The 17,890-nt window shown below is 41.8% G+C and overlaps 1 long non-coding RNA gene across 1 annotated transcript; it reads right to left on the bottom strand.

Annotated features, from left to right (window-relative positions):
- Positions 1–14,069: 14,069 nt before the first annotated feature.
- Positions 14,070–17,035, bottom strand: LOC132599735 (uncharacterized). Its single transcript, XR_009566977.1, has 3 exons — positions 16,618–17,035; positions 15,465–15,530; positions 14,070–14,536 (listed from the first exon to the last, which is right to left on the bottom strand). It is a non-coding gene; the product is annotated as an uncharacterized LOC132599735 (long non-coding RNA).
- Between the last annotated feature and the right edge of the window lie 855 nt (positions 17,036–17,890).

Below are 17,890 nucleotides of genomic sequence, written 5' to 3' on the forward strand. Positions count from 1 at the left end.
GGCCCAATCTATATCACATATAATAGTGTCGAAGAACGTACGACCCGATCCATATATTATATAATAGTGTCGAGAAACGTACGACCCGATCCATATATTATATAGGCCCCATTCGAGCAGCCCATGTGGGCATCATAATCATCATCACTATGTACCAGCTGATCTAGTGGTAATGCGTATATAATGCCTCGCCCTTTCCCCATACCCCACTTACATATAATATACGCGTATATAACGCCTTCTGGTCATGGGTCAATATGCATATATGTAAATGAATGCAATGCATAAATGTGAACTAACATAATCATGATACATAACTCAGGACCCATGAACAGAAGCGACAATCACAAGAGGGGTACAGGAACATCAAAGACTGAAGTACTCCTAGTGCTTCTAAGAGTAGAGTAATATGGAAGCTCGTTTACTCGTTGTTCACTCATATCATAGGATCATGCCAAAAAGAAAGAAAGGGAAAGCCTTTACATACCTTTTTGGTCGTTTTAACTTTAACTACTTAACGCTTGACCTCCTAGGCTCATAAATCTATATTGAAGAAAATTTATACTATTGTTATACTCATCTTCATAGGCCTGTCTTATGCCCTTAAACTAATTCTTTCTAGAATCTGCCGAAATTTCGACAGCATCTCCCCTGTTTATATCCCTAGCCGAAATCGCAATTACCTATAACCAATAACAACAAAAAAATACCAACATTAATAACATCATCACTAGTATCAACATACTCCATAGGACATCTCATATGATGTTTATCCGCTTTCTTAACCGATAAATAATCTATACGCGAATTTAATCGCTCTACCTTCATAAATAAACCTAAAGCAACATTAATAAGGATCGATGCATACCTTAGTCTTATTAAAACAGCAATATCTCTAATGTTCACCTTGAATCCACGCCAAATTCCACCGCAAAACGATGCTATAGTCACAACTATGCACCACCCGATCCTTGATTAGTTAAAGTCACTCAAATCCCTCAATTGTTTGTGACCAAAAAGACCCTATGTGTTGCTGAGCCTTTAGAACAGATTTTTGGTGAAAATAATGGGGTTTTGGCACTTTTATAGATGGACAAACTCATTTCGGGGACTGTAGCAGCTACTGTAGCAGCGCGGCAACTGTAGCACGTCGGTTACATTAGCGCGCGTTTCTGCTCTGTCAGCCTAACTTGTAACGTCCATAATTCTCTACACCGATGTCATATCGATGAGTGATTTGTTGCGTTGGAAACTAGACTCGACGAGCTTTATTTTAGGCTTTTGAAACACCTTAAAACTCCTAATATACTGTTACACCTCTGAAATTTTATGTCGTAGTGCGATAAATAGACTAACGCAGGGTAAGATGTATATGATGTCCCTACAAGTAAAAAGGGGTACTTAATGATTCCAATTAAGATTCCAAAGACGTTTGAGACAAGAGAAGAAAGCTCGTTGAGGAAGGTGAAGTGTAAGTTGTCTTTGGGGAAGATTTTGCAACTATCAAGTTAAGGATTGATTGGTAATGCCTTGGAGAGGAGTTATGAGGATATTTAGATTGTTAATGGAGTGTTAAACAAGTGTTAAGAAGGTTCCATAAGGATTAGAGATCAAACGAAACGACGAGATTATGTTCGGGAAAATGGAGTTATACGACCAGTTATACGGTCCGTACAACTTTATACGGTCCGTATAAGGGTCCGTATAACCTTTACAGAAAGGGAAAATCCCTGATGGTGGTATACGGTAACTTATACGGACGGTATAATGTTATACAAACCATATAAGTGTCCGTATAACTCGATTGGGACAGCTTTTTTTTCAAATATAAATATAAGTTCCAAGTTCTAATTTCTCATTTTTCTTATTTCCTCCACTTCTCTCAAGTCCTCTAGAAGGATCCATACATTTCATTAACATAAAATCAAGGTAAATCAAAGATCAAACACCAAAAATTAGTGGAATCAAGTGCATGGGTGCCCATTAGGGTTGCTAGAAATCAAGAATCTCTTTGGAATTAAAGTTAGGGTTTTCTCCAAGTGAAGTATTTTCAGCCAAAGATCATTCCTACATCATCAACGGTGAGTTTTATGATCATTTCATGTTATTAAGAATATTGAGTTGTTGAAAGACTTGGATTGAGAAAGAAAGTAGAATATGGACCCCAAATGTAAAAATAATGGTATTCTTGAATAGTAACTTGACTTGAATCATAGTTCTTGACATGTTATGAGTATAATATTGCTATAAATGATATAGATGATGTTAAATAATATATGAGGATGAACATGGTGTAATATTATAGCTATGGTTATGGATGACTTTGAGAGGGAATTTTGAGAATTGAATAATGTCTAGCTTAACGAATGTTACACCTCAGAAATTCTAGATTTGTTGCCTTGTGTATAGGCTAGTGTGAGTTTAAAGTGATTATGAAATCCTTACAAGATTAAGGGAATTATTAGATAGCTTAAAGTGCATACCATAAGATTTCAAAGTTGTATGAATATGTGAAATTTAGTTTGTTGAAGGAAGTGAAATGTAAGTCGTGTTCGGAAAGGTTTTCGCTATGATTGAGCTAATATCTCTTTGGTGATGTCTTGAGGGGATGATATAGGTCCTATTGTATGGTTAATAAAGTTTTATATAAGTGTCAAGAAGGTTCCACGAGGATTGGAAGTCAAACGAATCAACGAGAGAAAGTTTCGAATAACTGTGAGTTATACGACCACTTATACGATCCGTATAAGTTTATATGGTCCGTATAAGGGTGGTCCGTATAACATGACCTTTAAAGAAAGGGAAAATTTATTGGTTGTGTTATACGGTCCACTTATACGGACCGTATAATATTATACGGACCGTATAAGTGGTCCGCATAAATCCATCGAGCAGAGAATGAATTTTTGTATAAATAGATGCCCCTTGTTCTTTTATTTCATTTCCCACATTTCTAAAAGTCTTGAGAGCTCCGAAATACTTCTCCAAGTATATTCCACTCGAACCCAAGAGAAAACAAAGATCAAGAGACAAGAATCAATTTATCGATGTGTTTGAAGTCTTGCTATGGTTAGTAGACAACAAGAAATTCTTGCGTATTGAAGCTAGGGTTTTCACATAAGCTGATAGCTACTCCAAAGCTCATCCTATGAGATAAAAGGTTAACTTTCATGCTTATTTCATTTTATCATGAATGCTTGGTTGTTGAACAACTTGGGTAGAAGAAGAAAGTAGAAAAGGAGGTTTAAATGTAGCTTTTGTGATGTTTTTTAGTAGTAAGCTAACTTGAGTCATGATTCATTGTATGATATGGGTATAGTCTTGTTATGGAAGGTATTAATAGTGATGAGGAAGCATTGTATGAAAATGTGCTAAAATGGGTGTGAAGTTGTTAGTATAAGTTGAGCATGAGAATGAATTTTGAAGGCTTAATGGAATGTGATTACTTGATAATGACATTGTGGATGTTATTGTGGTTGTTGGGAGTTGTTTTGTAAAATGGTATAAGTTGACGAAATAGGGGAAATGCTGCCCAATTTTCACTAGATCATGAATTATTCTAGTTTGAATTTAAGAGTATCATTAAGGCTTAACCATGACATGAATCCTTCTAAATGTAGATTGTGCAAGCTTCGATGGTGAATGTTAAGTAGTTAAGAAGACAAAGAGGTATGTAAGGCTAACCCTTCTTTCATTAAGGCATGATTCTTTGATATATACCTTCTCATGATTTCCATAATGTCTTCCAAATGACTCTATCTCTAAAATTACTAAAGCTCATGATCCTCGATACTTTTACGATACTATTACCTCCTTTATATGATAGTTGATCCCCTAAGGAAAAAGGTAACGAAAACAATGTTGTGGATGATACTTATGGACTAGTATGTATGACTACTATGTAACACCAAGCTTATATGGCCGGGTATGATACCTATCGCACGCACACCACTGTAGTTGGGTACGGATAACACTGAACCTTGGTAGGGCCAGGTACGTATAACACCGAACCTTATTATGGTCGGGTATGTAAGACACCGAACCTCTATGGTCGGGTACGATAATACTATATGTATAAATGCATGAAATGGAGGATCCCCATTAGAAAAGGGGGTAAGTAAATATGATGAACAACGCTAGAGGTACAAATGGCTTCATTGTCTTATAACTTCTCTATCTCATGTCATTCATTATGCTTCTAATTATGATGTTGATTATGCTTTATATACTCAGTACATTATTCGTATTGATATCCTTTTTTTGTGGATGCTGCATCATGCCCGCAGCTGGACAGAGAGATAGACTTGATCCATAGACTGCATAAAGGAGCTCCATTTGATTCAGAGTGCAGCTTTTGGGTACTATTCTTTGGTGTATATATGGGCATGGTGGGGTCCTGTCCCGTCTATATGATGTTACATACTCTTCTTAAGGGCCTCGTAGATAGTTGTGTATGGTTAGATGTCTTGTAGCCTTGTCGGCTCATATTTTGTATAATATTTTGTTAGCCTCGTCGGCTTTTGTATATGGATATGGGCATTGTTGTCGATGATGATATAAATGTGTTGCTGCCCAATGAGATTAGTATTATTGATGTATAGAAATTATGAATAAGCTATGTGGCTCACGTAGATGTGAATAGGAAAGTACCAATAAGAGGTCCCCGGGTGGGTCGTGACAAAAGTGGTATCAGAGCAGTTCTGTCCTAGGGTGCGTGTCTAGAAGAGTCTTGTTTATAAGTGTGTTGCGCGCCACACTTATAAACAGGAGGCTGCGGGCATGTTTTGGAAATGAATGATCGTCTTTCTTCATAAGATCGTGCGATAGAGCCATGATATAAGAATTTCTCTTTCCTTAACCGTGTATCATGTATTTCAAAAATGCCTGTAAAGAGGAAAGCTACCGCAACCCAAAAGGGCAAGACAATGGCAGAAAAGCGGGCAGAAAGAGTACCGCCAACAGGTATAGAAGAGGGTGAGTCCTAGAATGTGGCTCAATCTCAACCCTCTCACTCATTGTCTATTTCTGAGGAGCACGAGGGAGCCTCCGCCTCAGATCCTCCACCAGATGCTTCGGGCAAGATGTGAAAGAGGCCATTCAATTACTTACTCCGTTGGTTACCACACAGACCCAGCGGCAAAGTACAGGTCACAGTGATAGGGCTGTTAGTGCAAGAGCCCATGATTTTATTTTCTTAAACCTACCAAAATTATTCGAGTCAAAGCCGGATGAGGACCCTCAGAGATTTATTGATGGGATGTCGATGACACTTCGGTTAATGCATGCTTCAGAAATTTAATCGGTAGAGTTAGCATCCTATAGACTCCGGGATGTCGCGGTTCATTGGTATACGGTTTGGATAGCTTCAAGGGCAGTTAATGAACCTTCCCCGGTGTGACAGGAATTTGTGGATGTTTTCGTCCGACATTACTTGCCTTTAGAAGTTCGGCGGCCTAGGGTCGATAAGTTCTTGAATCTTAGGCAAGGAAGCATGAGTGCTTTAGAGTATAGTCTCCGTTTCAATTCTTTGGCTAGGTATGCTCCAGCCATGGCAGCTGATATGGGTGATCGACTGCACCAATTTGTGAGTGGATGGGGGCCATATTTGATGGATAAATGCTTTACTACATCCCTTTAGGATAACATGGATATTTCGAGCATTCAAGCCCATGCCCAAAATTTAGAAGAAAGCCAATAACAGCAAAGAAGTGAGCGTGAGCATGACAGATAGTATAGCAAGAGGGCTAGATCTTCGGGTCCGATTAGTGAATTTAGAGGAGGGCAAAGACAGTAGTTTTCTAGCATTCAGGCCATCCTATGACTAGTGCACCCGCCTCGGCGTATAGGATCGCCCAAACAACATATGCGGACCGGCCGCCTCGGCGTATGGGATCGCCCAAACGACATGTACATACATCCATACAGAAAGACCCTAACCCACAAACATGTCCACAGACCTCTAAATAGACCGACAGAATCATATGACAGGACAGGGCCCCGCCGTACCCATGAACGAATATATACAAATGCACTAATAAAAATATATATACCAAAAGTATAAGCTCCAGAAAGAGAGGAGCACTCCGAATAGCAGAAAGGGTGTCCTAAACAGGTGGATCACCAGGCTGTGCGTCCGTACCTGCGGGCATGAAACGCAGCTCCCGGAGAAGGGGGTCAGTACGAAATATGTACTGAGTATGCAAAGCAGAAGGTACAGAAATAAATCTGAACAATAATCGAATCAGATATATAGAAAATAATACATATAAAAAAAATATCAAAATGTTTATTTCCAAAGTATAAATTATGCATAGGGCACAGGAAAATGTGGTCGCCCGCCTGTCGATGGCGCCACAACACAACATAACACCAGAAAGTTTCAAATCTCCGAATCCCCGTCACACATCACAACACAGCATAACGCCAAACACAGCATAACGCCAAACACAGCATAATGCCAAACATAAGTGGAACCCGGCCCTCGAGCAAGGAGCACGGTGAACCATAATCACAGCATAACACCGGAATGTATCACAAAGCGCACGACAACAAAACCGGCCCGGGAACCGGCGAACGATATCATAGTTGGCACGAGCGGAGTAGTGAGGAATCATATGCATAAAATCATTATTATAAATCCGAAGGATAAGTAAAATAGTCATATTCGAAATCGGAATAATAATTATCACTTTTTGATTCAAAGTTGTCGAATTTACATAAAGGGCGTCGCGGGACCCACGGACGAGTATAGACCCGAACTGAGCCCGCCTATGAAAAACATACCCATTATACATCAAGCAAACTCCTATAAAAATTATTGGAGCGATCCGAGCCTCTATGCGAAAAATATGGCATTCAGAGATTACAAAATTCCTTAAAGTGAACATTTTCTATGCAGATTTCGAAAAGCGATTACTTCAAATACATCATGGTTCATATTTCATAAAAACATACATAAGAGTGCCAAAGAATATATATATGGATCATAACATGCTCGGATCTCGAATTTGGAATTCCCTTAAAGCTCTAATCTAGCCTATGTGAAACTAAGGCATGCCAAAAGAAGGAAGGTTGCTTTACATACCTCAAACGCTCTCCAATATGATCCAACTCAAGCTAAGTCCAAACTATGATTCAGGCTGCCCACGATCTAAAAATAAGCCATAAAATGCCAAACATTAGCTAAAGACTCTTTGGGCATTAAATTCCAATTTCGCCCTTAATTCTACAGAAATTTGGGCAGCATTTCCCCTGTAAATAGGCTACCCCGAGAATTTAACTCGGCCGTATCAATCAACAACAACAACAACAACCAACCTAACAACATCAATAATAAATTCGAAAGACAAAATAACATTAATAGCTCTCTTTTTCATCATTCGACAACTTTCCAAATATTCAATTCAACGGCTCACATTCAAGCCACCACATCGCTCACACATTTAATTATCCACCCGAGTCTTTACCACAATATTCTAGGACATTCTAAACAATCCACATAATATTTCCAACGACCCGAAAAGTTTTCCACCGTTTGGCCGAAAACAGTCCCCTTTTTCCATTCCTCATTTTCAAGTCATGTTTTGTACCACAATCCACAATATAACGATATGGTTTTCATAAAATATACAATTTACGTCAAACGCACAACTAGCCTCAAAACAGCCCACAATTTCTCAACATCAATCTTGAGCCACTTAAACACTTATTTCCAACTAGAATTCGTTTCGACGATAACTAAAATACTAAGCGATAGTATTACGATCTTCGGCACATTATAAAACTCACATTCGCCCGCGCCACACACATACACATGTTAATGATTCTTATATATACAAATTTTATTCAATGCACAAAGTTCTCCAAATCAGTCCGCAACGCTTACTATGTCAATTTGGGACATTAAATTCTCATTTCTAACCTACAAGTCATCACCATAACCATTACGACGCTAAGCGAGATTTATTCCTTCTTTGCTACAATTTGGAGGCTATAAACACGGCTACACTACACATATACATGTATCGATGATTTTTATTCTTTTCCCCACTCGATACCAATCTAACATAATATAGAATTAATTCATCAATTCCATTTGTCACACCCATATACACGGCTAGAACACCCATCACACAACCCACTTCCAATCATACTATATTTCATGATTTCCATCCCTATTAACATACCATAACATGAATAAATGTTCACAACACAAAAACAAGAGCAAAACATACCTTTCTTCTTCAATCCACCAAATAGTTAGGGTTTGCAAATGGGTACAACTAATGGTTGGATGACCCGAACAACTCTTCCACGCTACTTAGGGACCTCAATATAGTGGGTTAACACCAAGGAAATAATTTTTGGGAAGCTAGAATGTGATTTGGTTTTCCTAAGGTTGGGCCGAAAACAGTGGGGGTTGGGAACTCTCTATTTTCTTGTTTTGTGCTAAGTGATGAAGTGAATAAATGAGGAATGAAGACTTGGTCTTCATCTTTTAAGTGGTTCACAAAATATCCACATTGCCTTGGGTCCACACAATGTGTTGGACCAACTAATATTGGTCACACAATGTGTGGGACCCCTTTTTAATTCACACGGCCCCCATGGCATTTTTGGCACCACATTTTAAATTCCAATTTTATGAATTGTGGTCCCAATTTTCCCTAAGTGTTCAATGCCAACAATTTCATATATAACTTATATCTCAAAATAAAATCAAGGTCAAGAATCCCGACTTTGTATCCCGAAATAATTTTTTTTTTGTCCTTAACTTATCATAATAAATCCAGATTATTCCACTGTACAAAAATACCGGTTCTAACATCCTCCCCCCCTTAAGAACATTCGTCCGCGAATGTTAGATTTATCTTATGGGTCATACCAACAATTTGGGGGAGTTTCCTTCTCAACTATCACAACAATACATTTATTGGTCAATCATCAAAGTCAAGTAGAGAATTGGATTACCTGTAGGTTCCGAAAATAAATGAGGATACTTCTTCTTCATATGCTCCTCAGCTTCCCAGGTCATTTCCTCTCGGTTATTGTTCCGCCACAGCACTTTAACAGAAGCCATATCTTTGTTTCGCAACCTTTTTACCTGGCGATCCAATATGGCTATAGGCTGCTCCTCATAAGATAGCTCCTCTGTGACCTGAATGTCATCTATAGGAAAGACTCTGGAAGGGTCACCAATACACTTACGAAGCATAGAAACATGAAATACCGGGTGTACCGCTCCCAAGTCAGCTGGCAAATCCAATTCGTGGGCCACCTTTCCTATTTTGCGAATAATCAGATAGGGCCCAATATATCGCGGACTGAGCTTTCCTTTCTTGCCAAATCGCATAACACCTTCCATCGGTGACACTTTCAGGAACACCCAATCGCCAATCTGAAACTCTAACGGTCGACGTCGCTTATCGACATAAGATTTTTGTCGGCTCTGGGCTGCCAACAATCTTTCTCGAATAAGTTTCACCTTATCCACGGCCTGCTGGACCACATCTGGGCCAATCAACTCAGTCTCCCCAACATCAAACCAACCGATCGGTGATCTACATTTCCTGCTGTACAAGGTCTCATATGGTGCCATCTGAATACTGGAGTGGTAGCTGTTATTATAAGCGAATTCAACAAGCGGCAAATGGTCATCCCAGCTACCTCTGAAATCAATAACACAGGCACGCAACATATCTTCCAATGTCTGAATAGTGCACTCTACTTGACCATCGGACTGGGGATGAAATGTTGTACTCAGACTCACCTGGGTCCCCAATCCCTCCTGGAATGATCTCTAGAACTTAGCTGTAAACTGGGCACCTCTATCAGAAATAACAGACACAGGAACTCCATGCAGTCTCACAATCTCCTTAATATATAGCCTGGCATAATCTTCAGCTGAGTATGTAGTCCGGACTGGAAGAAAGTGAGCTGATTTTGTCAGCCGATCAACGATAACCCAAATGGAGTCGTACCTCCGTGGAGTGCGAGGTAAATCTGTAATAAAGTCCATATTAATGACCTCCCACTTCCACGTCGGTATCTCCATCTCCTGCAATAGCCCACCGGGCTTCTGGTGCTCAATCTTAACCTGCTGGCAATTTGGACACTGAGCAACGAACTCTGCTATATCTCTTTTCATACCGTCTCACCAATATAGGCATCTGAGATCATGGTACATCTTCGTCGATCCTGGGTGAACAGAATATCGGGCGTAATGTGCCTCGCCCATAACCTGTCGCCGCAACCCTGCAACGCCAGGTACACACAATCTGCCTCTGTGAAATAACACTCCATCAGGTGAAATCTCGAACGGAGTCTTCTCCTGTGCCAGAATAGGATCCTCATACTGATGCCGTTTAATATCTTCTGTAATAGAGGACTCAGCAATACCTCGAACAGAAACCCCAACATCTCCCGAATCAGCCAAGCGAACTCCAAGACTAGCCAACTGATGAATATCGCGAACCATTTCTTTACTCTCTGATGGCACGTCTGCTAGGCTGCCCATAGACTTGCGGCTGAGTGCATCCGCCACAACATTAGCTTTCCCAGGATGGTAGAGAATGTCAACATCATAATCTTTCAGCAACTCTAACCACCTCCGCTGCCGCAAGTTCAGCTCCTTTTGCCTAAAGATGTACTGAAGGCTCTTATGATCTGTATAAATGTCAACGTGAACCCCATATAAATAATGTCTCCATATCTTCAAAGCATGAATGACCGCGGCCAGCTCCAAATCGTGAGTAGGATAATTCTTTTCATGTTTTCTGAGCTGCCGGGAAGCATAAGCTATCACCCTGCCGTGCTGCATCAACACACATCCCAAACCAATACCAGAGGCATCACAATAAATCACATACCCATCTGGACCCTCCGGAAGAGTCAGGACTGGAGCCGTAGTCAACTTCTCTTTCAGCAACTGGAAGCTACGCTCGCAAGCATCTGACCACTGAAACTTAGCTCCCTTCTGAGTCAGCCTTGTCAAAAGCGCTGAAATGGAAGCAAACTTCTCCACGAATCTCCGATAATAACCAGCCAATCCCAGAAAGCTACGCACCTCTGTCGGCGTCGTAGGTCTAGGCCAATTCTTTACGGCCTCGATCTTCGGGGTATCTACCCGGACGCCATCAGCCCCAATAATATGTCCCAGAAATGCCACTGAAGATAACCAGAATTCACACTTAGAAAATTTAGCATATAATTCCTGGTGCCGAAGTGTGCCAAGTACCGTCCTCAAATGGTCTGCATGCTCTGCCTCTGACCAAGAATAAACCAGAATATCATCGATAAATACGATCACAAACATATCCAAGAACGGTCTGAATACCCGATTCATCAGGTCCATAAATACTGCTGGGGCATTTGTCAGCCCAAAAGACATAACTCTGAACTCATAGTGCCCATATCGGGTCCTGAATGCTGTCTTGGGAATATCAGCCTCTCGTACCCGTACCTGATGGTAACCCGATCGCAGGTCTATCTTCGAGAAGTACCTGGCACCCTGCAGCTGATCAAACAAATCATCAATCCTGGGGAGGGGATATTTATTCTTAATGGTTACCTTATTCAACTGCCGATAATCAATGCACATCCGCAGCGAGCCGTCTTTCTTTCTCACAAATAATACCGGAGCTCCCCAGGGTGATGCACTAGGCCGAATGAAACCCTTCTCCAATAAATCTCTCAGCTGCTCTTTCAATTCTTTCAATTCTACAGGTGCCATTCTATACGGAGGAATAGAGATAGGCTGAGTGTCTGGCAACAGATCAATAGCAAACTCTATCTCCCGTTCGGGAGGAAGACCTGGAAGCTCATCTGGGAATACATCTACAAATTCATTAACCACTGGGACTGACTGAAGAGTCGGTGCCTCTGCCTCTAAATCATGAACACGGACCAGATGATAAATATACCCCTTTCTGATCATTTTCTCAGCCTTGAGGTATGAAATAAACTTGCCCCTCGGCGATACTGTATTACCTGCCCACTCTATAACTGGCTCCCCTGGGAATTGGAATCGGACTATCTTTTTTTGACAATCAACATTAGCATAGCAAGAAGCTAGCCAATTCATACCCATAATCACGTCAAACTCGATCATATCTAACTCCACCAAATCCGCCTTAGTGCAGCGGCCACAGATAATCACGGAACAATCTCTATAAATCTGACTGGCTATAACAGAGTCCCCTACTGGTGTAGCTACCTCAAAAGGCTCTATCGGTTCGGATTCTATCCCAATTGTATCAGCAACGAGTGGAGATATAAATGATAATGTAGAACCAGGATCAATCAATTCATACACATCACGAGAGAAAACCAGTAATATACCTGTGACGACATTAGGCGAAGCCTCCTGGTCCTGTCTACTGGCTAAGGTATAAATGCGGTTCGAAGGACCGCTAGAACCTGAAGCACTGCCACGACCTCGACCGCGTCCCGCCGGTGCAGGCATACCTCGCCCCGCAGGGCGTGCAACTGATGGAGCAGATGATGAACCCGCGGCTGAGCCACACTACCAGAACCGCTCGCCAACGGACAATCTCGCATAAGATGGCCCTGGCCACCGCATGAAAAACAGGCTCCAGTAAGTCGATAACACTCTCCCGGGTGCGATTTCCCGCAATGAGAACAACGGGGCCTGGGTGGTCTGGACTGGCTGGGACCTCTAGCTATCTGTGACTCTGATGCTCTGGAGCTCTGACCGGCCCCAGACTGTCCTGCACTGTCAAATCTCCTACCGGCTGGCTGTGTACCCCGGCCTGACGGAGGAGGATGTCTGCCTGACTGCTGCTGCTGAGGCTGTCCGCCTCGAGAATATCCAGAATAACCTGCGAATCTGGCCCTCTTGGGCGGCCTCTTGTCCCGATCTCTGCTAGAATAATCAGCTCTATGTCGGTCCTCCATACCCAGGGCATAAGCCTGTAGTCGGGCAATATCCATGTCTGCCTGCAATGCCACCGCCATACAGCCATCAATCAAATAGCGGTCTAACCCCATCACGTATCTGTGCATCCGATCGGCCATATCTGCTACTATGGCAGGTGCATACCGGGCCAAAGAATCAGACTCCATATTATACTCACGAACGCTCCGACCCCTCTGCTGCAGATGCAAAAATCGGTCAACCCGCGCCCGCCGTAACTCTGGGGGCAAAAAGTGGTGAGTGAAAGCAGTCACGAACTCGTCCCAAGTAGCTGGGGTAGCACCCTCACCCCTGGATAGCTCCCAGGACTCATACCAGTGAGCAGCAACATCCCGTAGTCTATGCGAAGCCAACTCAACAGACTCAGTCTCTGAAGCCCTGACCAAATATAGTGAGCGCCGCATCCCCCGAATAAAGTCATGGGGGTCCTCGTCGGGCGTAGACCCGTAAAACTCTGGAGAGCCACATAATAGAAACTCTCGAACCCTCAGGCTGTCACGCCTATCGTCATCCTCATCATCTCTCCGCCCGCGTCTGCGAGCCTGTCCCGCTACCAGAGTGGTCAATAACTGCACAACCTCTCTCAGTGTCCTGTCCTCCGCCCCTGGCTGAGGAGCTGGAGGCGCGGGAGCTGAAGCCCCTGGAGCTAATGGTGAAGCTGCTCCAGACTCCTCTGACGATGAAGACGTAGCAGAGTCGGCTGGCCGGGACGTAATATCACGCATCATCTGAGCAAGGGTCCGAGTACCCTTCTGAGCCCGGCTGGTCTCTCTTACTACGCCCTTTTTCTTCTGGGCGGCCGTCGCCTTTTTCGGAGGCATCACTGAAAGAAAAACAACAACAGATCAAAACAGAATCATCCTAATAGCACAGTGCTATCGCACGATCTAAGATCAGAAGAAAAGACAACATCCTAAATGTCCTGTAGCCTCCTGTTTATAGATGTGGTGCACAACACACCGATAAACAAGACTCTACTAGACACGATCTGTGGACACTCCGAGGACAAACCGCTCTGATACCACTTTTGTCACGACCCAACCCCGTAGGCCGTGACTAGTGCCCGATCTGGGCACCCGAACCCATCTATCAAATATTATCTCAAATTCTATTAACTTATTCTAGTATACGGCGGAAGCCGACAAGGCTTTCTTTCAAATTTAGGTAATTTCCAGAAAAATTTCGGCAGAGTTTCCTTTGTTTTACGGACTATCCAATATACCTTGCACGCAGAAAATACCAACAAAAGCCACACAGGGCTAACCAAGCAATATATAAACATATGCGTACCGGCCGCCTCGGCGTATAGGATCGCCCAAACAACATATGCGGACCGGCCGCCTCGGCGTATGGGATCGCCCAAACGACATGTACATACATCCATACAGAAAGACCCTAACCCACAAACATGTCCACAGACCTCTAAACAGACCGACAAAATCATATGACAGGACAGGGCCCCGCCGTACCCATGAACGAATATATACAAATGCACTAATAAAAATATATATACCAAAAGTATAAGCTCCGGAAAGAGAGGAGCACTCCGAATAGCAGAAAGGGTGTCCTAAACAGGTGGATCACCAGGCTGTGCGTCCGTACCTGCGGGCATGAAACGCAGCCCCCGGAGAAGGGGGTCAGTACGAAATATGTACTGAGTATGCAAAGCAGAAGGTACAGAAATAAATCTGAACAATAATCGAATCAGATATATAGAAAATAATACATATAAAAAAAATATCAAAATGTTTATTTCCAAAGTATAAATTATGCATAGGGCACAGGAAAATGTGGTCGCCCGCCTGTCGATGGCGCCACAACACAGCATAACACCAGAAAGTTTCAAATCTCCGAATCCCCGTCACACATCACAACACAGCATAACGCCAAACACAGCATAACGCCAAACATAAGTGGAACCCGGCCCTCGAGCAAGGAGCACGGTGAACCATAATCACAGCATAACACCGGAATGTATCACAAAGCGCACGACAACAGAACCGGCCCGGGAACCGGCGAACGATATCATAGTAGGCACGAGCGGAGTAGTGAGGAATCATATGCATAAAATCATTATTATAAATCCGAAGGATAAGTAAAATAGTCATATTCGAAATCGGAATAATAATTATCACTTTTTGATTCAAAGTTGTCGAATTTACATAAAGGGCGTCGCGGGACCCACGGACGAGTATAGACCCGAACTGAGCCCGCCTATGAAAAACATACCCATTATACATCAAGCAAACTCCTATAAAAATTATTGGAGCGATCCGAGCCTCTATGCGAAAAATATGGCATTCAGAGATTACAAAATTCCTTAAAGTGAACATTTTCTATGCGGATTTCGGAAAGCGATTACTTCAAATACATCATGGTTCATATTTCATAAAAACATACATAAGAGTGCCAAAGAATATATATATGGATCATAACATGCTCGGATCTCGAATTTGGAATTCCCTTAAAGCTCTAATCTAGCCTATGTGAAACTAAGGCATGCCAAAAGAAGGAAGGTTGCTTTACATACCTCAAACGCTCTCCAATATGATCCAACTCAAGCTAAGTCCAAACTATGATTCGGGCTGCCCACGATCTAAAAATAAGCCATAAAATGCCAAATATTAGCTAAAGATTCTTTGGGCATTAAATTCCAATTTCGCCCTTAATTCTACAGAAATTTGGGCAGCATTTCCCCTGTAAATAGGCTACCCCGAGAATTTAACTCGGCCGTATCAATCAACAACAACAACAACAACAACCAACCTAACAACATCAATAATAAATTCGGAAGACAAAATAACATTAATAGCTCTCTTTTTCATCATTCGACAACTTTCCAAATATTCAATTCAACGGCTCACATTCAAGCCACCACATCGCTCACACATTTAATTATCCACCCGAGTCTTTACCACAATATTCTAGGACATTCTAAACAATCCACATAATATTTCCAACGACCTGAAAATTTTTCCACTGTTTGGCCGAAAACAGTCCCCTTTTTCCATTCCTCATTTTCAAGTCATGTTTTGTACCACAATCCACAATATAACGATATGATTTTCATAAAATATACAATTTACGTCAAACGCACAACTAGCCTCAAAACAGCCCACAATTTCTCAACATCAATCTTGAGCCACTTAAACACTTATTTCCAACTAGAATTCGTTTCGACGATAACTAAAATACTAAGCGATAGTATTACGATCTTCGGCACATTATAAAACTCACATTCGCCCGCACCACACACATACACATGTTAATGATTCTTATATATACAAATTTTATTCAATGCACAAAGTTCTCCAAATCAGTCCGCAACGCTTACTATGTCAATTTGGGACATTAAATTCTCATTTCTAACCTACAAGTCATCACCATAATCATTACGACGCTAAGCGAGATTTATTCCTTCTTTGCTACAATTTGGAGGCTATAAACACGGCTACACTACACATATACATGTATCGATGATTTTTATTCTTTTCCCCACTCGATACCAATCTAACATAATATAGAATTAATTCATCAATTCCATTTGTCACACCCATATACACGGCTAGAACACCCATCACACAACCCACTTCTAATCATACTATATTTCATGATTTCCATCCCTATTAACATACCATAACATGAATAAATGTTCACAACACAAAAACAAGAGCAAAACATACCTTTCTTCTTCAATCCACCAAATAGTTAGGGTTTGCAAATGGGTACAACTAATGGTTGGATGACCCGAACAACTCTTCCACGCTACTTAGGGACCTCAATATAGTGGGTTAACACCAAGGAAATAATTTTTGGGAAGCTAGAATTTGATTTGGTTTTCCTAAGGTTGGGCCGAAAACAGTGGGGGTTGGGAACTCTCTATTTTCTTGTTTTGTGCTAAGTGATGAAGTGAATAAATGAGGAATGAAGACTTGGTCTTCATCTTTTAAGTGGTTCACAAAATATCCACATTGCCTTGGGTCCACACAATGTGTTGGACCAATTAAAATTGGTCACACAATGTGTGGGACCCCTTTTTAATTCACACGGCCCCCATGGCATTTTTGGCACCACATTTTAAATTCCAATTTTATGAATTGTGGTCCCAATTTTCCCTAAGTGTTCAATGCCAACAATTTCATATATAACTTATATCTCAAAATAAAATCAAGGTCAAGAATCCCGACTTTGTATCCCGAAATAATTTTTTTTTTGTCCTTAACTTATCATAATAAATCCAGATTATTCCACTGTACAAAAATACCGGTTCTAACACTAGAAATTTGATAGATCTACTCATTCCGGGCCAATTTAGAGTTTTAGGGCCTCAGGTTCTCATTTCAGAGGCAATTCGATTCAGGCGAGGCTACCTATGCCACGATATTCCCAATGCGAAAGGTTACGTTAAGGCTAGTGTCGAATAGGTTCAGAGGTTTGCTATGCATGTGGTCAGCCAGGCCATATCATACGTGATTGCCTCTCGATTGGTGGTAAGGGTAGGGTCCAGCCTTCAGGATCGGCAGCCTGGTCTTTATCGTCTATACGCCCGATGGGGAAAGGTTCATAGGTGCCAGTCAGCCATGGTAGAGGTAGAGGGAGAGCTCCCAGTTCTAGTTTCCCTCAGCATCGTATTTATGCTTTGGCTGGACGGCAGGATCTTGAGTCTTCCCCTGATATCGTTACAGGTATATTGTCGGTACTTTCTCATGATGTATATGCATTGATAGATCCGGGCTCCACACTGTCATTTGTTACTCCATATATTGCGGGTCGATTTAGGGTTAAACCGGAGTCGATCAACCTTTTGAGGTATCTACATCCGTTGGTGAACCGAGATAATAGCTAGCCGTGTATATAGAAATTGTATAGTTATGATTTGTAATCATCATACTTTGGTCGATTTACATGAGTTGAGAATGGTGGACTTTGATTTCATTATGGGCATGGATTGGTTGG

This window comes from Lycium barbarum, chromosome 6, assembly GCF_019175385.1.
Source record: "Lycium barbarum isolate Lr01 chromosome 6, ASM1917538v2, whole genome shotgun sequence".
In the NCBI taxonomy this organism is placed as follows: domain Eukaryota; kingdom Viridiplantae; phylum Streptophyta; class Magnoliopsida; order Solanales; family Solanaceae; genus Lycium; species Lycium barbarum.